Genomic DNA, 26,875 nt, shown 5'->3' on the forward strand with positions numbered 1-26,875 from the left:
ACAAGGTTGGTTTAATAGTAAAAAATCAATCAATGTCATTCATCATAGTAAAGACTTAAAAAGAAAAACCAATAATCCACTTAGAAAATACAGAAAAAGCATTTAACAACAACAACAAAAAATCCAACATTTACTCTAGATTAAAAACAAAAACAAACAAACAAAAAACTCTCAGCAAACTCAGACTAGAAAGCCATCCCTTGATCTCATAAAGAATGTCTACAGAAAAACCTATAGCTAACATCATACTTGATCAAGAAAGACTGAATGTTTATTCCTTAAGATCAGGAGCAACACAGGGATGTTTACTTTCAACACTTCTATTTAGCATTGTATAATACATGAGGCTCTAGCAAGTGCAAGAAGCTAATAAAAAGAAGTAAAAGACATCCAATTTAGAAAGGAAGAGTAAGACTGTGGTTTTTTTTTTTTTTTTTTTACAAACAACATGATATTTTATGTAGAAAATCCAAAAGAATCTACAAAGAATCTACTAGAACTAATAAGTAAGATTAGCAAGGCTGCACGATACAAGATCAATATACAAAAATCAATTGTGTTTCTATATGCTAGTAATGAAAACATTGAAATTACAATTTAAAAACCAATACTATTTACAATGGCATGAAAAATATGAAATATTTAGGGATAAATCTGACAAAAGATATGTATGACCTGTACAGTGGAAACTATAAAACATTACTGAGAGAAATTAAAGAAGACTTAACTAAATGGAAAGATATAATGAGTACATGAATCAGAGGACTTAATATTATTAAGATGTCAAGTCTCCCAAAATGGATCTATAGATTCAACACAGTCTCAATCAAAATCTCAGCAGGCTTTTTTGAAGAAATGAACAAGCTGATTCTTAAACTCACATAGAAATTCAACTGAGCTAGTATAGCCAAAATGACTTTGAAAAATAAGAATAAAGTTGGACGACCACTATCACCTGACTTCAAGACTTGTTATAAAGCTCCAGTGATCAAGACAGTATGGTATTAATGGAAACATAGGAAAAAATGGATCAGTGAAACATAATGGGGAGTCTAGAAATAGATCCATGTCAAGAACTTCTGTTCATAAAATGATACCATAAAGAGAGTGAAAAGAAAAGCCACCAGTTGAATATATTTGTGACCCATGTAATTGACAGAGGACTAATATCCAGAATATATAAAGAACACCAATGAATCTATAAGGAAAAGTCAAACCATACAATAGAAAATGAATAAAAGTCGTAACCTCTTTGGAGAAGAGGAAACTTCAGTGGCCCATAAAATATGAAAATATGTTCAACCTCCATAATCTTGGGAATGCCAATTACTATCATAATGAGATCCCCTTATATACTCATCAGAGTCTGACAACACCAAGTGCTGGAGAGAATGTGAAGGTAATGGGAATTCTTACATACTGCTGGTGGGTTTGACTTTTCACATGTAAATGGCATAATAAAACACCCAATTGCATTGATAATTAATGAACTACAAAGTCTATGCATGAAGATGGTGCCTCTTAAGATCATAATGAGAGTAAAAGAAGAAAGTCACAGAAAAATACACACATTATAATTCTATTTATAGGGAGTTTAAAATCAGGAAGTTCTTCTACATATGGTAAACTACATGGTAAAAGTGCAAAGAAAAGGAAAGAAATGATTAGCATAAACCTCAGGATAACAGAGGATGTAATTGGAAATGCCACAGGGAGCTTCAGAGGTACCGGAAATGTCCTATTTCCTAAACTGATGGAGGGGCCCTGCGTAATCATTGTATTATTATTCTTTATCTTCTCTCTGTGTGATATATTTTATAATACATTTTATATAAAATAATTTAAATGAAACAATGTGGGTTATTAATACATAAAGAGTTCTTATAAAGTAATAAGGAAAAGATCAACCATCTAGTAGAAAATATGAGGAAAAGACTTTAATAGTTCAAGGAAAAATAAATAAGATGACTTTAAACAGATAAAAAGATCAATTTGACTCATAATCAAAAGAATGCAAATTAAACCACAACAAGATACAATTTTTCTCCTATCCTATTAAATATACATGAAATATATAAGGAAAATAGGAATTTTATATGAAGTTGATGAGAATATAAACTGGTATGATGCCTTAGAAGGGCAGTTTGGTAAAATCTATCAAAATTTAAAATACACTTTTAGGAATTTGTTCTTTAAACATAATCACTCGTGTACAAAGAAGTGGGAAAGGTGTTTAATTTCTCTGCGCCTTGGTTTCTTGTCTATAAGATGATAATAAGAGCACTTGCAATCTAGATTTATTTTGAAGGTTAAATGATTTAATACAGGAAAACATACAAAACAGTTCCTAGGTAGGACCCGAACAAATGTTAACCATTATCATTACTACCATTATAATAGCATTTGCTGCATTTTATGTAGGCATCAAAAAAGTAGGAACACCCTAAATGTTTGTCAACTATGGTCTGTTTAAATGAATCACAGTGCATCCATACAATGCAATATTATGCCGCTGTTAAAATGAATAAGGTATGTGAAACCATCTCAAAGATACAGTGTTAGTTTAGAAAAGCATAGCATAGAAAAATGTTTATGGTGTGCTAATATTTGTGTAAAACACATACCCACAAACCTATATATATAAATATGTACATATTTATATACATATGCTTATAAATGACTGCCTTTGGGCAGGTAAACTGGGGAACTGGGAGTCAGAGATGAAAGTGAGATTCCTTTGGAGGATCTACGCTTTGTGCTATGTGAACTTGCCCTCCACCCCTGAGACAGAGCCTTGCTCTGTTGCCTGGGCTGGAATGCAGTGGCGTCATCCTAGCTCACAGCAGCCTCAAACTCCTGGGCTCAAGCGATCCTCCTGCCTCAGCCTCCCGAGTAGCTGGGACTACAGGTGCACACCACCACGCCCAGCTAATTTTTCTATACTTCGTAGAGATGGGGTCTTGCTCTTGCTCAGGCTGATCTCGAGAACTCCTGACCTCAAGTGACCCTCGTACCTCGGCCTCCCAAAATGCTAGGATAACAGGCATGAGCCACCACCCCTGGCCTGCTTGAACTTCTTACTACGCATATTGGATCTGACGCCTTCTGATTATGCCTTGGCCTCCTCTGGAATTCCAGGGGCTGTGCTGCTCAGGCCACTGTGCGAATCAGGTCTGAGTGGCAGGGCTGGTTCTCACCTTATCTACATCAGCCTCGAGGGCTCCTTCGATTTAAGTCCATCCTGAGGCACAGATCTGTCTGTTCTCAACATGGAGGTAAAATCAGGACTCTGACCCCACAAAGCTGCACGACTCACCCTAGGCAGTGAAATGACCCTGGACAGTGGCAATGAGTTCCATGAGATGAGTGTTTGCTAGTGGAGGTGGGGCGGGACGGGTCGGGGGTTAGGGGTGCTAGCATCCACGTGCTGGCCCTTGGTGTCCCCCCCACAGACCCCCCAGGACACTTCTCCCTGTGTCTTGCATGTGACTAACTCACAGCTTGGCTGACCTCTCTCTGGCGGCTCCCTGGCACTGGGCCCTGGGGGAGTCACGCCTCCTCCTTTCCCTTGTGCCCAGGCTTCCCCGTCTCAGTCTCTCCCCAGTTCCCAGCCTCTCACCCCATAGTCCCGCTAATCTTTTTCTAGGATAATCATAGAGACCAATCTTCTCTAAATCAATAACAAAATAAAGATAGTATGCACCCTCTCCTGAGTGCCTACCAGGGGGCAAGCCCTGTACTAAGCCATTCATATCCTAGCACTCACTGTTAATCACCTGGGCAACTGCATGGCATATCTGAGACCCAGAGGGGTCGAATGACTTGCCCAAGGTCACACCACCAGGAAGCACTGGATTCTGGATCTGAACACAGGTCTGTGTATCTCCAGAGGTCACGCTCCTAAATCCTGGGATGGAGAGCCACCCACACTGCTTCCCAAGAGGCTGGAGCTGGGGACCGTCCTTGGTGGTCATTACTTGACATGAGTGAGCCTGGGAGACTCAGTGGAATTTTAGTGCACTTTTCAGAAATATCTTTCCTGCAAAACAAAACAAACCCAGAAAATTCTCTGCCCTGTGCTATGCCTTTGGCTTCCTTCTGTCTCACCAGTGCGGAAGAGCAGCATAGTCCCCCAGAGTGGCCTGGGACAGTAGAAGTCAGAGGAAAGCGACATCCTGTCATGCTGAAGCCAAACCTCTGTGAGGATGTGTCCCCGCCCAGCCTGCAGCCTCCTCCAGGGTAGAGTTTGAGATTAGAATTCTCCATCCCTGATTGTGATTTCTCCTGGGTGAAGCAGGAAGGGGACTGGGCCACATTACAATTATATACTATCTCCGGTGGAAAGAACTTGCCCACCTCCTCCCCGTAACCAATTCTATATGAATGAAATAGCCCGCGGTATCTGGGCACAGTCTTAGGCATGTCACCCCGTCTAAGGAAGGGACCTGTCCATAATGGGGTGGCAGAGAAAGGAATGGAGGAAGGGGGCCATGTGTTCAAAGGGAAGTGTGTCTGCAGCCATGCATGGCTTTAATGCCCCTCCATGAACCGTGCCCCCATCCTCCAGGCCCTGAGAAAGAGCCCCAGAGGGTGGGAGGGGCTGGTTTGCTTCAAGACCTTGGATGGGACCTCAAAACAGTTCTGAGTCCACTATCTGCAGCTGAGGAGCGATTGGCAGGTGGGGGCAGGTGGGAGGCCTCAAATCTTAACTTTTTAAGCAAAAACTTTCAAGAAGGTGGTAAAAGAGACTCTTCTGAGAGCTGACACAGGCTGGAATCACCTGGGTGACAGTGACAGAGAAATATGGGATTCAGCCAGAGACTGGGCTTTGAGAATGAGACTTGAAAAGCGAGGGGGTTCACCCCCACCTTACCCCCCAACTCCCCACTGCCACGGCCACTTCTGGGCAGATGTCACAGTCCTCAGATGCCTCCTTTAGGCAGAGACCACTCACTTGTCAGCCTGGCAGGCAGGTAAGGGGCACAGTGCTGGCGTTCCAAGCCGTGTGACTTAGATCCCCAGTTACCTCACCTCTCACCTAGAGGCAAAGATAACCTCCCTGGGGGTTGCCTGCCGGGGACGCGGCGGGCCAGCGTGGCATGGGACTTAGCGGGGCAGTGGCCGTGGTAAAGTCTCGTCATTATTACCTGCCCTCCCCGCTCAACTGCACACTGCCCTGGAGAAGTGGTTCAGAAAGAAGACTTCAGTGTTTCAACCCAGATGACAGAGTCTGCCAAGGGATTAGGAAAATCTAGAGGCCAGAAAGCAGCCCCGAGCTCTGCCCCCACCCCCAAGCTGTAACCTACTCCAGAGGTTAGAGTTATAAATGCTTTGAACCTGGCAGGTTCTCCTGTTTTCTTGTTATTTCCATGGTCTCCATGTGGCCTTCATTTTCTTTTCCTTCATTCCTTTTTCCTTTTAAATTATAAGCTCTATAATACATACTTAAAGTATATAAAACATGATGTTCTGTAAAATTAAGGTAGGCAAACCTCAAAGTTTCAATGACTTCACTCAAGAGAACTTATTTCTTTGTAAAGGCAAACTGGTGTTCCTGAGCTGTGCTGGGGGTGGGGCCCAGAGAGGCCTCTGCTCCAAGGAGTCACTCAGGGACCCAGATTGGTGGCACCTCCACCACCTTCAACCTGAAGCTTCCAAGATTATCTTGGAGAGCCACATCCACGCAGCAGATGAAAGAAAAGACTGGTTTGATGGGCCAGGCCTGAAAGGGGTATTTGGATGCAAACTAAGGCCCCCAAATAGCAGTCATTATCATTTAAAAAGTTCTGGGGAGTTCAGGCACTGTGCTAAGTGTTCTGCAAGGATCATCTTATTTAATCCTCACTGCCCTATGACAGAGATGCTACTATTATCCCTGTTTTCCAAATGAAAAGCTTGAGCTTGGGAAAATCACATGGCAGGACTGGGTTTGGATCCCAGACAGCAGGCCAAGCTTTTAATCTGCATAATGTACTACCATGGGTATTGTGGGTATCTGCCGTCCTTAGCACCAACATCTACTCTCCCCTCTCCCAGTAAACATGCAAGGATTTCTTTCGAAAGAACTACATTATTGTCCACTTTCAGTCCAATGGTTAATGTGGGGTTCCATCCTTACTCCAGAAACGGGCATACGATATAGGCTTAGCCAATCCTAACATCTCATTCCCCTGGCCATGGTAATTGACCAGAATTGATGCGTGTTACAACTAGCCCTTTACTGGAACTTGAACCTGGGAAGGGATGAGTCCTGGAATTCTGGTGGCCACCTTGCCACCACAACAGAAAGTTCACTCTGAAGGTAGAAGCACAACACGGGAAGCAGAGCCAAGAAATGGGGAAGAAGAAACTGGGAGCTGATGATCTTTTTTTTGATGCCCTGGATCAAGCCATGCCTGAAGCCCTGACTGCTTTAGTTTACATGAGCCAATAATCTTTTTCATTTAAGCCACTTTGAGTTGGGCTTAGGACACTTACATAGAAATATTCCAAACTTTTACACAGATTAAATACTAAGTTTGAGAAAATGCACTGCACTGAGGTTAAAGTATTATCAAAATGCCTTCACAGTTAAAAGTATTTATCATTTGAAGACTTAGATAATTTCTTCAGTAACAAAGCTTACCCTCCTTTCCTCTCCTAACTAGAGAGCACAAAAAGAACTCCGCCTAGCTGCAGAAGAAGCCCTCACCTTACCTTCCTCCCTTGCAGCAGGGGTAGGGGAGAAAGGCTTCCCCTGTGAGCATGAACCAGCGTGATATCTGATCTCAGGAGATTCGAGGGGCTCAGTTTAAAGTGATAACAAAGCCGAAATTATTCTGAACTAATATTTTTTTAAAAATCAAATGTAGATCTAGCAGAACCCCAATTATAAAATGAATAACCACCCATTCTGTCACTTAAAATCATTTCAGTGATCTTTTTCAGCTACCAAATCCAAAAAACAAGAATCTTGTCCTTCTTCATTTGAGACTACACTACCTCTTTTCTCTCCTGGAGTCAGGAAAGAAAACATTCTCACTTCCAGTTGCTGGTTACCCATGGAGCAGCCTCTGTCCACCGGCCCCATCCCACACTCATTTTTAAGCTGGGGGCCTCCAGGCCATAAATCCACCCTTCAGCAGGAATGGCCTGTGGCTCACAGGGGCTCCCTGGCCAGCTCCTCTGCAGCGTGAGCTTCAGCCCAGGGTCCAGATTCAGGGAGGGGCAGGGACAGAGTCCAGGTCTCAGGCCAGCAGAAGAGCACAGATGGCAGAGGGCGGAGGCGAGTGACTGTTAACTCAGTTTTTAAAAATCCTTTCTAAAAATTGAAATACACTTCATGAACCGTAACATTTACCCTTTTAAAGTGCACAATTCAGTGGTTTTTAGTACTGTATTCACAAGGTTGTGCAACTATCACTACTATGGAATTCCAGAACATTTTCATCACCCCAAAAAGAAGCCCCAGACCCATTAGCAGGTCAGTCATAAAGAAGAAAAATGCCACTTCCCACGTTCCTAATGTTGGCGTTTCCCCTTTCCCCATACGGTAAGGAAATGTCCTTCTTAGAGTCATATTGAAGAAGATTGCTAGTTACTGCCTTTGCCTTGGGCTTTGCCATTCAGACACAAGAACAAGAGGCCCAGAGAGGTGAGTCTTTCTAAGGGCCAAGGAAACTACACGTATGACAAACCCCAACCCACGATTACTGGGAGAGAACTTCCCTCCTCGGGTGAGCTGGGACTGTGACTTGGCACAGCTTGTTTCTTCTGTGTGAGGGAAACAAGGTGCCTAGGGTGGAAAATTTAGGAAGGTTCCCACTGTCAGAGTCACGCAAGGGCAGGGTCCATCCCAAGCCGGCTGACTTTTATTCCAGGTCATTTAAACCACTGGAGATCCTGGGCAGTTCAAGGGAAGAGGTAACCAGGAGGGAGATCTTCGGCTTCCTGTCCATCTGTCATCTGAGGACTTGTATTGGTTTTAATTTCACTTGAAAAATAAAGGATGGGGGCCGCACAGCATAGAGCCCTCTAACAACAGAGAACCATTTGGAGGACAATGAACCGTGGCAGAGCATAGTCAGGTTGCCCACTCCAGAGCAGAAAGGAGGCCCACCCTGCACTTCCACCTGTAGATCTGAGGCTGGCACTGCTAGTGCTCTCCCATACCCTTGGTCCCTTGTCCAGACTACATTTCCCAGACTGCCTTGCAGCTGGTTGCCACCATGTGAATGAAGTTCGGCCAATGGGGTGTGGACAGCAGTGATGTGCATGACCTCCAGGCCTTGCCCATAACACTTCCTGCTCAATCCTCCCACCCTCCCTCTCATGTGTTAGCCAAGGCATAGCATCCAGTGGGAGAATCCGGGGTCTTGGAATGTTCCAGGTTCCTGAATGATGGTGTGGACAGAGCTTTCCCATCCCCAGTGACCTGCACTGGACTGTGACATGAGCAGGAAATAAACCTCCATTGGATCAAGTCCCTGAGATGTGGCCGTTGTCTCTTGTTGCATTGAGCCTCCATGACTAAGAGAGAGGTGGCCCTTAATGGGAGGAAGGCATGGACACTTGGGTCACATCCTCCGGCTGCTTCTCTTTAGGGGGAACGGACTCTTGGATTGTGAGGGTCACTTTCACTGATAACAAAATGATGAGAAACAAAGAGAGGAACAGAGAGACTGAGAGAGACAGAGACAAGTAGAGGTCCTAAAAGAGACAGAAACAAAGACTTGGAATGATGTCCAGAAAGATGCTTAGAAAAAGACTCATGAAAAGTCTTTGTTTACTCAACAATCTTGACCTAAAAAACACTGAATTAAGCCTGGGCGTGGTAGCTCACACCTATAATCCTAGCACTCTGGGAGGCCAAGGTGGGAATTCGAGACTAGCATGAGCAAGAGCAAGACCCTGTCTCTACTAAAAAATAGAAAAATTAGCAGGGTGTGGTGGTGCACACCTGTACTCCCAGCTACTCAGGAGGCTGAGGTAGGAGGATCTCTTGAGCCCAGGAATCTGAGGTTGCAGTGAGCTATGATGACACCACTGCACTCTAGCCCAGGCAACAGAGCAAGACTCCATCTCAAAAAAAAAAAAAAAAAATTAAATTAAAATTAAAATTTTTTACATCTTTGTTCATGAAGTTGACTATTTCATGAGCATTGAGGATGCTCCTTATCCCGTGTAAGGAGATCGACTGGAAGAGCAGCGAGGGCCAGCTGGTGGGCTGCTGCTTGAGTGGTTCTGAGTCACCACACGTGGCATATTGACAATGATGGCCAGTCCCCAATCCCACCAATCTGTCCCTGGATCTGAAACCCAGGGGAAGCAGGAGCTCTCAGGGTAGGGCTTGAGCATACTCCCAGGGTCTCACATACACGTACACACGTGTGTGTCCACACACATGTACATACATATGTCTGTGCACTTCGTTAAGGCTTTCCAGTACCCAATGGCAGACCACACCCCAGCCACTGTGCACAAGCTTTTGGAATTAACAGTCCTTCATTCAACCAATGCCTGTTGATTGGAGCCCCCACGGTGTGCTGGGAACAGCAGTAGAACAGACAGGAAGGTGCCTGCCCTCGCGGAGCCACGTTCTGGTGGGGTGACAGACAATCAGCAAGCTGGTTACTGAGTCAATGAGAAAATACGTCAGGTGGTGAGAGGCCTATGGAGAACGTAGAATCCGGTGACACCAGAGCCAGCCATGTGACTGGGAGACGGTTCCCACTAAAGGGCCGGGCAGGCTGTTCCAGGTGGCAGGGAGGACGCGCTCCCAGCACCTGCCACAAAGGCACCTGTGGTGTCTGGAGACAACCGGGAGACCCATGTGGACAGAGTCCAGGGGGTGAGAGCAACGTGGGAGACAGGAACCAGGCCAGGGAGGTCTTGCAGGCCCTTGTGGAAAGTTCCGGTTTCTCTCTCAGGCTGTGGAAGGGCATCGGACTGTCGTTAGCAGGGAGTTGACACTCTCAGAAGGGTTTTTCTTGAGCTCCCCTGGCAGCTCCGTGGTGAGGGGATCACAGCGGGCAAGAGTGGGCAGGGGAGGCCGGGGTGGCCGTCCCAGGGGTCCAGGCCAGCCCAGACGGTGGGTGGAGCCAGCCCAGGCTCCCTGAGGTGGCCCGGGTGACATTCCTCTTCGCGCCTCTGAGGCTGAGCACACGCTGCTTCCCAGCAATCCCAGGGAATTAGCCCGCTGGGCTTTGGAGGCAAAACTGGCCGGTGTGGCCGTGGGTGAGTGATTTGCCTTCTCTGAGCCTCTGTTTTCTCAACGGTGAAATGGAGATGAGGAGCTTTCCTCAGAGCAGCATTGCGGCGACAGCGCCCCAGTCCGGGCAGCGTCCCTGTTCTCCCTGCCGCGTCCAGGGCCCTGAGAGAACTGAGCCCCTTGATGCCGCCAGGACCTGCGGAGCCCCACAGGTCACCCGAGCACCTGGCGGTGAGGGCGCCTAAGGACGGGCTGGGCCCCCGAGCCCCGCCGTGGGGACCATCGGGGAACCCAGCCCGCCCCGCAGTGGGGGAACCGGAGGGAGCAGGCAGGGCGGGCGGGAGCCAGGCCCGGGACGGGGAGGGGGCCGGGTGGGGGAGGCGGAGAACCTGACTCACTCGGCCACACACGCTCCCAGGAGGAGACCGTCAGGAAATGGACCCACCCTCCTGTTGTTTCGGCAAGGACATCTAGCCCAGTCCCGCTCACATCCCCAAACCCTTAGGCAGTGGTGACGGGAGGAGTTGGGTTCAACAGAAGGTTAAGTGGGGATGTCAAGGGGGGCGGGTTAGGGTGGGCGACTCATCAGGGCTTGATGGACCAGTGGAAAGTCAGCTGTCAGGGGCCAGGGAGGGGTCCTTTGGGTGCAGGGGTGTGGACAGCCAGTGGGAGCCTTGGGGGGGTGGGGGGCCACTCAGAGGGCAGACGAAAGCTGCTGTCAGCCCCTGCCATATGCCCCTGCACGTTGACCCAGGGGCCCCAGCCGGAAGCTCTTAGGACCCGTCTGAAGGCTTCCTGCTCGCAGGCCAGCCCAGCGGTGTGGGGAGATAGCGCCCACTGCGGGGACCCTCAAATGGTGGCCGCACCACACCCAGTGGTATGGCCCTTGCTCCTACCCCTGGCAGGCTGGCTGGAAGGCGTGCTTTCTACACCCTCAAGGAGGGGACAGGGGGAGCCTCGGTGGCCCACACTGGTAGCTGCCCCAGAATTGACCTCCCAGCCTTTCCTGTGTCATGGCCCCATTCCCCTTGCCAGCACTTTCTGGAATCACCTTCCAAATAAACGATTTGTACTCAAATCCTCATTTCAGGGTCTGCCGTGGGAGGCTGGGAGGAGTAAACGGAGGCACGGGAAGTGGGGGTTAGGCTTTCTGCAGGGCTGATGCCAAGACATGACCCCAGGGCTGGTGATGGGGCTGCCTGGCCAGGCCCCACCCTTCCCCCTCAGTGTCAGTCTGCTCCTCTGTGGCGTGGAGCCGGTCAGCCGGGATGAGTGAGGCCCAGAGGGGGAGGAACTTTCACTCCGGCGCTAGGACTTAGTGTCCAGGGGAGGCTGGGGACAGAGCGAGGACCCCAGGCCCAAGCCCCTCCCTTCCCAACATCAAAAGCCTGATTGGAGGAGTCTTAGAGAACAGGGTGGCTGAGATTCCACCCTGGTATTTCGGATGCTTTCAGCATAAGAGCCAAAGCCTTTGAACTGGGGTGTGGGTGGGGTGTTCCTGCCAAAGGGGTTCAAGACTCAAGGAGCTGCCGAGAGAGTGGCAACTGTGCCAAGGGAGCCTGGACATCACCCTCAACCAGAGATTGTCCGAGAAAATCCACTACCCCCGTGAGATTGCTGAGGCTTCATCCATTCACATCTTCATTCTTACCCGCATTCATTCAGCAAGTGGTGATGGAGCGGCCAGTACGTGCCGGGCACCCTGCGTGTGCCCGAGGGTATGGCAGTGAACAAGACAGGCGTGGCCCTCACCTTCAGGCACCTTCCAGTCTCAGTCACACACCGACTGCAAACAAGAAGGCAAACCCAATAACTGCATGTCGAGAGAAGTCCTATGAAGGAAACACAATGAGACACTAGGAGCTAAAAGGGAAACCCACTTGAAGGCTGCTCAGGGAAGGTTTCTCTAGTGATGTCCCTGTGATGTCTGAGCTGAGACCTGCAGGTGTGAAGGAACCAGCTGGCGGACCACTACCTGCCCACAAAGGGCCCCGCACCCAGAGTTAATGAATGGATTCATGCACACACGCTGAGCGGCCCCCCGGGCCAGGCACTGTTGCAGACGGGAGCTCATTAGTCCTAACTCCAGCAGAAGCGTGTTAGGCTTCCCATTTACACATGAGAAAACTGAGGATCAGAGAGTGACATCACTTGCCCAAGGTCAACACAGCTGGTCCGGGTCTTGCCTTGAGATCTTTGCCTGAGCCGGTCTCTGAACACCTTCTCTACTCTTCCTTCTCAGGTCCTGACTAAATCCCACTTACCCAGCTTAGAGGTTACCTTCCAGGCCTTCCAGGAAGCCTCCCCTAACCTGCCAAGCCTGGGCTAAGATCCTTCTCTGTGTTCCCACAAGCCCCTCGCAGAGCGACAACTGCATAGTGCTGCTAAAATAGCCTCTTTACTCCTGGAAATGTCTCCTCCTTGTGCCATTCACGTGCTAACAAATGGCCCACCCCGACAGCTGTTTATTGGTCAAGAGGCAGGTATCCAATAGAAGCCAAGCCAATTAGAAACCTTCCCTGGGACTTTGCAATTGGAACCCAGAAAGAGCAGCCAGTCTCTGCACAGATGGCTAGAACTGAGACCATCTGAAACAGGAACCACGTTCTGCTGTGAGGACTGAGGAGCAGAAGCACCTCGGGGTCGAGAGAGAAGGGTTGAAGCCACTGCTGAGAGAGAAGGAGAGACGAGAGATAAAGAGAAAGCACTAGCTGGGCTCCCCTCCATGCTCGGGCAGGGATTCCAGCCCAGCCCTGGCTCACGTCTGACCCTTGGAGGCCAGGAGCTCCCCAGTGTCCTCATTTCTGTTACGCACAACCAGACTCCAAATACAGGATGCTCAGTAAATATTTACTAAATGAATAACGTGGTCCAAACATGGTGCCGATTCCCCTGTCTCACTGAGTCTTTCCTTGATGTTGTGTTAGTTTGGAAAATAACGATAATAACAATAAAACAGGCCAGCCCGGCTAGCAGCTCCCTGAGCCCAGGAGAGAGGACAGCAGGCCATGCCTTAGCAAGAGGCCCCGACGCATTGCCCCAGGGGCGTCAAGCACCTCTTCCCGCACTGAGGAGGAGTTGCCCTCGCACTCCCCTGGACAAAAAGTCACAGGCATGAAATGGGTCCCTCCCGGTGACCTGACCAGGCCCAGGGTGTGAGCTGGAGGAGGAGACATGGGTTTGCTCGGGAGCCAGAGGTCACCAGTCAGAGCGGATGCTTTGAATTTAGACCCAGGTTTATGAGCCGCAGCGGCCGCCAGCGAGGACAGGACCCAGCCCTTCCCAGGCCAGGGGCCGCTGGGAGGAAGGCGCACTTTTAATGGAGTGCCTGTTTCTCCCAAATATTACGCTAGGCAGGGAGTTTGGACCAGAATGAAAGCAGAGGGTCTAATTTTAGACAGTACCTATGAATGAAACTTGACCCAGGCTGGGGAGGAAATACCTTCCATCAGCCCGTGCCAGGGCCAGTGTGTATGATTTTCTGCTAAATTAGGCAGCTCCTGCAAACAGGTTACCGTGGGGACTCAGGCTTTTTTCCCTTCTTCTCTCCATTAAATTGGTCAGACTCTTTCTTTCTAAATATATATCCCTCCTCCCCTCATCCCTCTTCTTTTATGAAAGCTCCTGGTCACCAGGGCCCTGCGTGTTCCGGCCGGTTAACCATCTGTTCTTCCTCTGTCCTCTGCCCCACCCTTCCTGATATGGCCCTACCCACGACCAAGAGCCCCAGACATTAGGTCAAGATTTGAGAGCCCAGGGTGCCACTCTAGCAGAGCCAAGTGCCAGCCTGATTGGGCTCTGACGGTAGCCAGACCTGGACTGTGGAATCAGTGAAAGCAAGGCCCATGGCTGTCCTATCCATGGGCTGGGCTGTCTCCCCAGTGCCCAGCACTGAGTTTGGTGAGGATCTAGGCTCAGTCAATACCTATCAACTCTTAAGACATCTGCCCTCTTGGTTGCTGCATCTGAGGCCGGTTTGCAGAGAGCAGAGAGGTCATCTTCTGAACAAAAATATCTATTTTCCTTTTTTTTTTAGAGACAGGGTCCTGTTCTGTTGCTCAGGCTGGAGTGCAATGGTACAATCATACCTCACTGCAGCCTCGAACTCCTGGGTTCAAGTGATCCTCCCGCCTCGGCCTCCCAAAGTGCTGGGATTATAGGCGTCAGCCACTGCACCCAGCCAACTCTCCTTGTTTTCTTTAAAATGATTTGGCAAACACCACCTGGGAACAAAAGAAGAACGTGAAGCCCTGCCACCACACATACTAACCAGTGGCAGAAAGGGAAAAGGCAGCCTTGAGAAACCAACAGGCCGGGGCCCAGATTCCAGAGCCATCTCTTCCTGCCTGTGTGATCTTTGGCAAGTCTCTTCTCCTCGGTAACCCTCAGTCTTCTCATCTATAAAATGGGATAGCAGTCCCAACTTTTCAGAGTGCCCCGCACGAGTGGCTCTTTCCCCAGAATGTTCCCCACCTCTGTTCCCAGCTCCAGCTCCAACCGCGGCCTGGCCGGGCTTGGGGGCGAAGGCGGAACCACGTCAGCCAAGCAGGACAGAGGCTGGAACACAGCTGAGTTCCCAGTCTGGGGCGAGGCCCTGGCCCAGCTCAGGATCCGGTTCATCTGCAGCCGGCTCTGTGGCTTTGGGGCAAAGGTTCCTGGAGTGTCCAAGGCAGCCCTGGGGCAGGGATGGTGGTGAGGACCATGGTGGTGACAGTTGTCATTGCAGCAATGAGATGGGGCCATGTGGGCTGGACGTGGAAACAACCTGAGTGCCACCCGCGCCTCCCTTCCTGGAGAGCCCCGACCATTTGCTTGTCGTATGTCGAATGACTCAGCCATTTGGGACCCATTTTCCCTTCTCTAGAAACCTTCCCAGCAATGTTCCTGGGGAGGGGAACAGAAACTTCCCTAGAAGATGTGTTTATCTCTGAGCGTTTATTTTCTTTTGGGGATTTGGGTTGAGTACTTAGTGGAAAAAAAGGGACACGCTCAATACTCACATTGGCTTCTTAAAGAGCACTCTGTGCCTGTCTCTCCACAGCGCTCTTCCCACAACTGCGCCCCCAGAGACTCAACTACCTCTCTCTAATAGAGTTTTTTCTTTTCTTTCATCCTTTCTTCCTTCTTCTAACTCCTTTCTTCCCTTCTCTTTCCTTCCTTAATTCTTCTTCCTTTCTTCCACTCTTTCTTTTTCTTTCTTTTTGCATTCCTTCCTTCTTCCCTGCCTCCCTCCTTCTCCCCCTCCCTCCTTTTTCTTTCTTTCAACTCATTCCTTCCTCCTTCCTACTCTCTTCCTCCCTCCTTCTCTTTCTCCCTTTCTTTCTTTCTTTTATTTGTTTACTTTTCTTTCAAGTTCTATTCAGCAAGCCTGTTTTAAACGCCTACTGTGTGTCAGTGCCCTGTCAGATGCGGGTGAGTGTGGTTACAGTGGTCACACACTGCAAAGGTACATCCATTTAACCAATGCTGGCTGAGCACCCGCAACACACCACGGACCACACTAAGCATGCGCTCACCCTGCAGGGAGAGAGGCACACAAGCCAACAGGACTGGAAGGAGAGGGCAGCACAGAAGAGGGTGTGTATGGCCCCACCACAGGGTCAACAGAGTGGTCCTCAGGGAAGGGATGTCTGAGCAAGGCTTTGAAGGTTGAAGAGGAGTTTGTCAGGTAGAGAAGAGAGGAGTAAGCACCCCAAGGAGAGCGAGCAGAGTGCACAGTGACACAGAATGTGGCAGAGCATGTCCCATATTACATTGTACAGGGGAATCTGGGGTGGCCCAGTGGCCTCTAGGGGTACGAGACATGTGAGAGCCCAATACAATGTAGAAGGAATTGAGGGGTCTAAGAGCAGAACTGGGATGGGGGAAGGGCTCAGAGCTAACTCGGAGGGTCTTGGTCAGGCAAGACAGCCTGGAGGAGGGGCTTGTGAAGGTCTTTTAATAGTAATAGTATTTCCTCAGGGAAGGAAAAAGGATTAGGGCCAGTGATCCTCAGGATCACCTGGGGTCCTTTCAAAACTACAGACTCCAGGCCCTACTCCCAGAGAGTGTGATTCAGTTGGTCTTGGGTGGCGCCCAGGCATCTGAATTTTTTAAAGCTCTCTGGGATTCTGATGTGCAATCCAGGTTGAGATCCACTCAGCAGCTCTAGAAGGAGATGGGCTGAGCACAGGCGACAGTATGAGGAGCAACAGAAGCTACACGTGGGAAGAAGCAAGACAGCTCAGTGGTGGGGGAGCTCAAGTGACAACTCAGAGCCTCATCTCCATTCTGTTCCTAAATGGAAGCCCTTGAAAGTTTATGAGCAGGGGCACTTGTTGGGGCACAATCAGGGAGAAGGATATTGGAAGCGGGGAGTGATCAGATGTAGGGTACCCATTCTAGGCTGTTGGCCAGGGGAGAAGTACGCAGCCCTGACCTGGAGTGGTGACAGGGGACGTTTCTGGACCCCTGGAGGACAGGTGGGATGTTATAAATCCTGCATCTCTGCCGAGGGCACTGAGCCAGTGCATCTTTGAGCATCCACCTGCCAAGTGTGTGTCAAGTTCACTGTCATTGTTATGACACCATTATGGCAGGTGTGATGCTTAATGGTATGTGTCAACTTGGTTGGGCCATGGTGGCCAGATACGTGGTTGAACATTATTCTGGATGTTTCTGTGAGGGTGGCATGGTATGAGATTAAAATCTAAATCAGTGAATTTTGAGTAAAGCAGATTTCCCTCCGTGATTTCAGTAGGTCTCACCCAATCAGCTGAAGACCTAAATGGAACAAAAAGCCTCACCTCCTCTAAGCAAGAGTATATTGTGTAGCAGATACAGCCTTTGGACTTGAACTGCAACATCAGAGCTCTCCTAGGTCTCCAACCTGCCAGCCCACCCTGCAGATTTGGGACCTGCCAGCCTCCATAATCATGTGAGGCAATTCCTTAAATTAAATCTCTCTTTATATATCCTTCTATACACACACACACACACACACACACACACACACACACGCACAACTCCTGTTGGTTCTGTTTCACTGGAGACTAATACAATAGGGATACCGCAATTCCTTTACCAACCCACAGCTTCAACAGAGCTGCATCAGCACAGGGATGCCTCTTAGCCAATCCACACCAACCAGCATGGTGCCACCTTCCTTATCAGAACCCTACCTCATTTCCCACAAGAGCTTGGTGCCATAAAACTGGAGGCACCTCTGGGTTTCCTTTGAATAAACTGAAATCTCTTAAGTAAACTTGGAGTATCAGGCAGGATGCTTTCAGCAAAAAAACCAAAAACCCCAACCCATAAGCCACAAGTAAATATTTAGCTCACATATGAGAAAGTCCAAGCGCAGGGCAGGCCCTAGGACCGGCACTACAGCAGCTCAGCATTGCCAGCAGAGCGGGCTCCTTCCAGCCATTCTCCAAGTTCAGTATTAGTTTCATCCTCAGCCTGGTAGTGACATGCCACAGTGGTTCCAGATGTCTCAACTAGACACCGCAGCAGCAAGGCAAGGTGGGAGATCCTCACTTCCTGTGGCTCTCTGTTAGGAGACAGGAAACTCTTCCCAAAAGCCCACAGTAGATTCCCCTCATATCTCATTGGCCAGATTTGGGTCACATGGGCACTCCTGAACCAATCACTAACAAGGTAAGTGAAATCACATTAATTGACACAGACTAACTACCTTGGATGGGATGGATGTTAGAATGAAGGAAGACAACCAACTCCATTGTCCCCTACACTTGGGACAATGGCTATTAAAAGAATTCCTGTGTACTGCACATCTATTTGATAGATGTTCAGTCGAAAAAGTGGGTTCTTACGGGTCTGATGGTTTCGTGTGTTGAAACTATTCTGAATCATGCTTTACTATATTATGCCCCATAAGTATTTCCAGAAGCCATCAACTATCCTGCAAATGCCACTAACATGTCACTATCTTCTTAAGTGACTGTCTCTATCCTTGTGTAAGAGATCACACTATATGCAGCAGGGATCAGGGAAGACAGCAATGACAATATGCCTAGCACAGTGCATACAATGCGTCATCTAATTCCCCCAGGATGTCTAGAAGTTAGTTATCATTGTCCCTTATGTCAATTAGAAATGCTTCAGATGCGAGTAACAGAATACCCAAAGTTGAACAAAGACTTAATTACCTCCTATAACAAGGAGTCCCAGTTTGATGCAAGAATTCAGTATTGTCATCAAGACCTTTCTATCATTCCCCCGTGCCACCCCCAGTGCACAGACTTTTATAACCTCATCATCTCGTGATTGTAAGATGATTGCTTCAGCCTCATCTATCGCATTTTTACACTAATGAATTTAAGGCAGGAAATAAAGGTAAAATGTTTTGCATAAACTTCCAACCAGACTTCCTATTGGTCAGAATTTGGTCACATGTCAGCTTCTAAACCAGTCACTGGCTTAGACCAAATACGATGCTTCCCCAGGGTAAGCACATCACCATACGGCTGAACCCAGGGCTCTGTTAATTGTTGAGGGAGCAGCTATTTGGTGGGCAACTAGCAGTCTGTCGCATGCCTATTATAGACATGATGAAACAGAAGCTCCAAGAGGTTGAGTGAAACACCCACGGTCACCCATCCTGCAAAATGCAGACGTAGGATTCAAGTCCAAGTTGAGGAAGCCCAGATCAATGGTCTTTCCTCAGTGTCATAACAGGTGAGGATGTATGTCCTGAAGCTCTTTTAGTTTACAGTCCTGAATCTTCCACTGGTCAATTACACACTGCCTGGTCACCCCAATGTGGATGAGACCCCACACTCACTTACTGCTGGCACCATCACAATTGCAACCACTTGGACAAGGGCTTCCAGTTTGCTATTTGGGGGATATTCAGACACAGTTCTGCTGCTTTCAAAGTGTAGCCATTAACACCCAGCTGTTAAAGGGAATGGCTCCCTGTTTGCACAGAGCCATTTTTATGACATCCAGTGAACACGAGAGAACTGCAACCAGAACCATTTATAGACTTAATCTCAGAGCCTGCAATGATATAAATGTTTAATGCTTTTTCCAGGTGGAGGCTGGGAAAAGCCATGTGCATAAACCCTGGGTTGACAAAGGACTGACATAGGACAGTCAGGGTCATGGAAAACATGGTGAACAAAACTCTGGTTGGGAAACCAGGGCACCTCCTTTTAGTCCCGTCTCTGTATGATCCTGAACTGGCCACTCTTCTCTCTGGACTCTTCCCACTCACCATTCTTGCTTTCACCCACAGACCCTCTAGAGGAAAAGAATTCACTCTTACTCATCTTTGTTTCCATTTTAATGGCTAAGACCTGGCATATAAAGTGTTTGAATGAATGAGTAAATAAATGAAGTGAATAGAAGTCTCTCTCTCCTGAGGGAGGAGTAACATCTGATTTCTCCATTCCTATCTGCAACAGAGGAGGAGCTCGTGGCAAGTCTGTTGAATGAAGATGTGAATGAATAAAATGTTTCAAACCTGGGGCTGCATTTACTGACTCTACTTGGCTATTGCACTTGATGGTTTCTCTGGCCAGAACTTTCTGTCCCTGACTCACTCGGGTCTCAGCTCAGATGTCCCCTTCTCAGGGATGCCATACCTGAGCACCCCATCCAAGACTTACCACCCCCACCTCCAGCTCGTCTTGAGGCTTCATCACATCCCCTTGTTCATTTTCCTTCACAGTCCTTTTCTTAATATGCAATTATTTTGTTTGTTTCTGGTCTGTCTCCCGCAATAACAATATAAGCTCCTTGGAATCAGGGGCTCTGTCTGTCTCATTCACCATAGTACTCCATTAGAATGTCTGGCACATAAGAGAAGTTCAACAAATATTTTTGGAATAAATGAATACTTAAATATGACTTCCAGCACTTTGTACAACTGCCAGAGTCGCCCTCTCCAAAGCAGTAGATTCTCATCCATTCAAATCCTCCCAGAGCCTCTCACAATATAAAGCATCTTAAAAGCCTTTCCAGCCTTGGCTTCAGTAGCCCACAGCATCTTGGCCCCCATCCCTCCAGGCATTCTCCCCATCCTTCTCCTGCCTCATCCTGCCCCTCACCCTCTGAACCACTGGTTATATTAATTATGATATGACACACATGGAATGCTATACAGCCATTTAAAATGATGGTAAAGGGGCATGTATATTGACATGGAAAGTCACTCGCAATATGCTGCTGATTAGATTACTACATTTACATGGGTGATAGATTCCATTTCTATGAAATCTCTGAGTGTAGGCATGTGTGTATGCACCACACAGAAACAATCAGAGGATTATACAACAAAATATTAACAGCGATAATATTGTGTATTTCCTTTCTTATGTTGTCCTTGTGTTTTTTTTTAATGCTTCTATATCCCTTGTACAATTTCCAAAAATCTTAAGGTTGAACCACATGAAGTTGCCATTTTGATAGATCAAAAACTGTCAAATATCTTTCATTTCAAATGCTTGGATGAAATAAATAAACCATAATATCATAAAACAGCAAGTCAAAGTACTGTGAAAAAAAAAATCACTTACCATCTAGTCAGGGTTGACAGTTAGAAGGCACTAGAGGAAAGTGAAAGACTAAGAGACCCAAGATGGAATGCAGAGTGGAACTGCCATGCTGGGAATCAGTCCTACGTGGGACCTGGTTTGGGGAAAGAGAAATGCAGTGGGTCTTGGAAAGCCAGAAGACTGAGCCACCTGTGTCCCATGGTAGGATACTGCTGATTGACAGGTGCCCCCTGGGATTACTGGTTATGTGAGCACCGGGACAGCTGGTGGAGATTCCAGCCGTGGCTGTGGACTTCCGTGTCCCCTGCCTCGGTGCCACACATCAAGCGCCCGATTTGGGAATCATGGTGCCCAGTTATCCTCTGAGCAGAAGTCAGCTCTGCACCGCTGTGGACAGCCTGGGAGGTTGTCGGGAAGAAGGGATATTTATATTTCCCAAGCCCCAGGGTCGATGGCAGACGCTTTCCCTGGTGCTAAGTCTTTTCACATCACAGTTTCTGAAAGGGGCAGTGATGCCACACATATCTGTGACAGTCGTTTTAGAGAACAGAATGGTCAATGTGGGAGGAAAACCCTGATTTAGATGTTCAAAGGAGCCTTTCAAGAAGTTCCACAGCAATGACTCTGACGTGCTGTAGCATTTGCCAAAAGGTTTTGTCACCGATAAGGCACCTAGCTGGGAAGTGGGAAAGCAAGGGTGAAGAAGATGGGGAGAGCAGGTGGAGTCTGCCAGGCACTGGTGGTTCAGGGTATGGTCACAACCAGCCTCCGTCACTGCCCTCAAGCCACAGACCAACACAGCCCCAGGGCGTCCAGCGGTTAGTGTGGACGACACCGTGGCAATGGAAGGGAGCCGCCAGGAGGCAGTGAGAGTTTCAGCTCAGACCCGCTTGAGGAAATGACAATGGGAAAAGCAACTGTGTATGTCTGTACCTGAAAAAGGACAAAAAGGCCAAAATGAAAATGACAAGACCAAGGATTTGAAAAAAAATAACAAATTCACTCCAAAATGACAAAGGGCTAAAATCTTTGCCAACGGCAAATTAGTTAAGAAAGATATAAAAACAAAAGGCAAATGGGCACAGGATATAAAATAATAATTCATGAAAACATCTGTATGGAACTTTAAAAAGAAATGAGGGGGAATTAACTTCACTGGAAATCACAGAAACGTAAATTAAAAGAAGACGATGTCAATTTTCTGTTGTCAAATTGACAACAGTTTGAAAGTTTGACAGTATATAATACCCCATGCTAATATAGGCGGAGTCGTATGTGGGCATTCTCAATACCTCCATGTGGACCTGTGAATTTATATATATTTTGGAAATTAACAATACAAAACAGAAGTTTTCAATAGTATTCAATACCTTGACCCAGTAATTCCATTCCTGAACATCTATCTTAGGAAAGCAATTCTTTACAAAAAAACATAAAAAACAACTTAAATCTTTGATAATACTGGGATGATTAAGTAGATGATGACATAGTCACTTAAAATAACAATTAAAAAGATTTTAAATGATGTATATAAAGATGTATTAATAAAGAAAAACAAAAATACAAAAAATGCTTATCACATAAGATTAAATGAAGAAAACTCAGGAACAAAACTGCATATGTAGCAGAATACAAACTTTGTAAACAATGAAACTTAAACAGAGTAAAAAGGGCAAGAAAGAAATAACCCAAAATATGAAAATTGGTTGGACTGATGGGAACATCAGTGATTTTCAATTTTTCTTCATACTCATAATCCAAAGTTTCTTTAACACCTTATGATGGGAAAAAAGTAAGGAAGCTATATTTTTTAACAGACAAAGAAGAGCAAAGTGGGTCAAATACTCTGCAATTTCTATATCCTAAACAGAGTGCAATGAAGCCAAGCACACTCCTGGCTGGTCTGTCCAGCCTTCCTTCCTTCCCCCAGAAGCAGTTCTGCCTTCTTCCATGAGAACGGAGGTGGCTATTGGCCAATGCACCAAACAAATTCTCACAGTGCACAAATGTCAGCAAACCCAAAGAGAAGAAAAAGAAAGCAAGAACACCCTCAGTGGATAAATCCAATGAAACATAAGAAGCACTATCAACTTGACACTTGTAGAAATGCAAAAATAAGATGAAGCCTGACCTGGGCTTTAAAAAATGAAATCTAGAAGTATCAAAAAGTGGGCAAAATAGAAAACGTCACTTGAAATGCAGATTGAGGAAAAAAAAAAACATCTCAAAGGGATTGAAATATTCTAATCTCAAAAGAAATGTAAATTTGATACATAAAATTTCTCTATGAATTTGATGATGGATAAATGGAGGCTGCTGTCCCCAGGGGAAGCGGAACCAGCGTTGGGGGTTTAAATCTCCCCTCCTTCCTTGCTGGCTGGGTGCACCCTGTAAGTCACCTCTTCCTGGATGCCCAGTCTCCTCACCTGTAAATTGGGATAGGCATGCCACCTCCCTAGGTCACAGCCAGGAGCCCTGCTCATTAACACTTCTCTACTAAGCGTGCCCTCTCTGCTGGAGTTGGGCACAGTGTTTCATTATTATGCTAATTGATCAATAATGAGATAGCAAATGTTAAGGGTATAGGAGTTTCATGAATGCTAGTCTACTTCCCCTTGATGAACTGCCTTTAGATAAACAGTGTGCACCCTGAGCACTAGACCCTAAAAAGTGAGGATCTGAAATTCGGTCCAACTCTCTGCACTCAGGCAGGTCTGGAATTCCCCAATACATCTAGCATGGCTTTCTTCAATCATCAGGCATTTACTGAGCACCTACTAGGTGCCAGGCACTGTGCTGGGTGCTGGAGACATAACCACAGACAAGGCAGCAGTGGGCCTTGTCATCCAGGAGTTTAGTCTAGTGAGGGAAACAGATCAGAAAATAGGTCTTTGCAATACAGACTGATACGTGAACCAGAGCAAACCCTAGCTTTACCATTTTACTACCACGTGACCTTGGACGTGGGTCCACCTCTCTGTACCTTTGTTTTCTCAGCTGTGAGGGTGGACAATAATAGTTTCTGCCTCAGAGGGCACTGAGAGGCTAAAGTGAAGTAACAGGTAGTGAGCACTGGAGAAGTGCTTGCTGTCAGCGTAGTGTTCATTGGTATTAGTATTCGTATTGACGTTGGCATTGGCGTTGGGATTAGCGGTAGGATTAGCGGTAGTGCTGGCGTTAGTGGTACCAGCATAACCATGAGCAAAGCACTGGGGACACAGAACAAAGACACCTAATCCAGCCCAGAGGCCAGGCAGGTGGGGAGGAATTCCTGGAGGAAGTGACATTTAAACAAAGACCTGAAGAATAAGTAGGAGTTCACTTGGTGAACGTGATGATGGAAGAGGACTCTAGAAGAAGCGGCTGTGTCTGCAAAGGCCCAGAGCTGGAGAGAGCGGAACGCATGCACAGTTGGCTTGGCGCAGTGCGGTGAGATGCAGGGGAGCGGGGAAACGTGGGAAGAGGTGAAGCTGTCAAGGGCAGCAGGGGGAAGGCCCTGCGAGGCCTCGGACCCAATGTTGGGGGTTTGAACTCCGTCTTGAGGTCACTGAGGGCTTTTGGTAGGGAAGCTCCATGAGCAGATTGGCTTCTGGAAAGACCTTTCCGGCGGTGAGTGGGGAAGGATTGAAGCGGGGTTTGCTGGAGGTGGGGAGTCCGAGAAGGAGGCAGCTGGCATCACTGGGGCAGGGAGGATGGGGACACAAACCAAGGCCTTGGAACGAGGTGGAGAGGAACGAGCAGGCCCAGGAGACTCAGAGGATGGAAGAGGGTGAACCTGGCATCCGCCAGGAGGAGGAGGAGATGGAGACCAGGGGAAGGCAGGCTCCCGGTTTGAGTGGCAAGGACTTTGGTCTTAAGATCTGTTTTTAACGTCTCATGTTTCACGGCTGTAACCATAACAAGATAATGAAGTTCTTGGACGGCCCGGGACTGTTCTAAGCATCTGTGAGTCCCAGGGGCCCGGTGCACTGTGGGTGCTCAGTGACTGTCTCCTGGACTCTGGCCCCTCCCAGCCACCAGCCGCTCCACTGAGCTGAGCCACGGCCAAGCCCTTTACCACGGAAAACCAAACCGCAGTGGGTTTCCAGAAATGTGGAAAACATCCCCTCAGGAATCCAGACATCCCCACAGCTCCCCTGCGCAGCAGAGAAGCGGTAGGAGGGGAGCTGGGCTGGTGAGGATGGCCGGAGGCCCCCACCGCCCAGGAGAGCCCTGAGTGGCCCCTGGAGAACTCGGGAAAGAGGGTTCTGACCCATCTCTCACGAGGAGGGAAGGGCTGACCTGGAGCCCAGGTCCGTGTAGGATCCTGCACATGGGCTCCCCAGTGTTCAGGAGCCAGAGCAAGGCCAGGACAGGAATGTGAGGGCAATAAAAATCTCCAGCCCTCCCAAAGCCTCCCACCACCAACACCCCAAGCCCCACCCAACACACCCACACAGACCACCTCCTCACCACCGTTTATCCAGCATCCGAGAGGGGCCTGGCACCCCAGGATCCCTGTACAGCCACCAAACACGGGATGACTGACAGACGAAGAAACAGGCCCAGGGAGGCGAACTCACTTGCCCAAGATCACATAGCCAGTCGGGAGGGACGGGGGATTTGAACCCAGTGTATGTGATCCCAAAGCCCTTGCCTTTAACCACCAGTCCAAAAGGCCAAAGCCTGGAGCTGGTGGCCATGAGGTCAACTCGGCATGCACATGTGTTTTGTTTGGACCAAGCACTGTTTTAAAAAGTGGGAAATTTCACATAAAAATCCAGATTTCCGGCTTCTCTTTAGAAACCAGATCTGGCAACCCTGGGCCCACATTTCCGCAGGGCCACAATGGGCTGGGCCCAGGAGCGGCTGCCCCTTAGATGAGGTTGTGCTGTTCACTCCCCAGCCCACATACCTCATTGATGTCCCCTGCCTGACCCCTCGAAAAGGCTGGGGAGCTCTTGCTCGGGAGAGAGCCCCGAATCCTAATGTCGTGACTGAGTTCCCCGTCTCAGCAACCCTCTGCACCCCATCTTTCTCCTTCTCGTGTTAAGGGCATGATCTTTACAGTCAGTTTTGGGGCCAGTGGCTTCCCCTTCCCCAGCCTCAGTTTCCTCATCTCTAAAATGGGGATGTTAATCGTACTGATCTGATGAGGCTATAGAGAGAATTATATGAGCCTCCAAACTCTGGGTTTGCAAACACGGACTTCCCTCTTCTCCCTTTATGGAACAGAACAGGTTCAGAAGGTGCTAACAGCTACTCAGGAGCTCTGGTCAGGCAACATCTGTCGGAGTGGAACTGGAACAGGCCAGTTTTACGGTCCCAGAGGGCTCAATGAGGTGCCACCTCTGAGCTTCCAGAGTCCTTGGGCGGACCCTTTTCTAAAGATAATTGTCCTGGAGAACTTGCTGGTTCCTTCCATGTATGTTGCCCTCCTTAAGATGCACACTGTGCAAAAAAATAAAATAAAAGGCACACTCTGTGACAGTGACAACAACGTATTCTTCATGCCTGTGCCCCCAGGGCTTACTTTATATTAGGAAAACCTCTTAGTGATGGCGGGTCCTGGACTCAGTCCTTGGTCCTCTTCTCTGCTCTTTCCACGCTCATGCATCTGTGACGGCGTCCAACCTCAAGGACCGCTGACTCCCACATTGGTACCTCCGGCCAGACTGCTCCTGACCCCAGACTGAATATTTAACTGCCACTTGGCACCGCCACTTAGAAATGTAGCGGACATCTCAGACCCACCACATCCCAACATGAGCTCCTGATCTTCCCCCCAAACCTGCTCCACCCACAGCCTCCCCTCTCAGGTGACGACAACTCCGTCTTTCCAGTGGTTCAGGCATAAAATAATGAAGTCATCCTTGATGCCTCTCTTCCTCTCACATGTCACCTGGAGTACCGACGGCTCTTGCCACCTGCACTGCTACCACCCTGGTCCAAACCAGCATCGCCTCTTGCCTAGACTATTGCAGTAGCTCCTAACTGGTCATCCCCTGCTTGTCCCCTCCCCCCCGACAGGCTATTCTCTACACAAGACCCAAAGTGAGATCATGTCTCTCGTCTGCTCAAAAGCCTGCCGTGGCACCCGTCTTCCTCAGCGTGAGTGCCAGAGTTCTTCACAATGGCCTATAAAACCCTGCATGGCTTTGAGCCCCCTCCGACCCCACTGACTGCTCTCCCCTTCACCGCA

Source organism: Lemur catta, chromosome 5 (assembly GCF_020740605.2).
Source record: "Lemur catta isolate mLemCat1 chromosome 5, mLemCat1.pri, whole genome shotgun sequence".
NCBI classification, from domain to species: Eukaryota; Metazoa; Chordata; class Mammalia; order Primates; family Lemuridae; genus Lemur; species Lemur catta.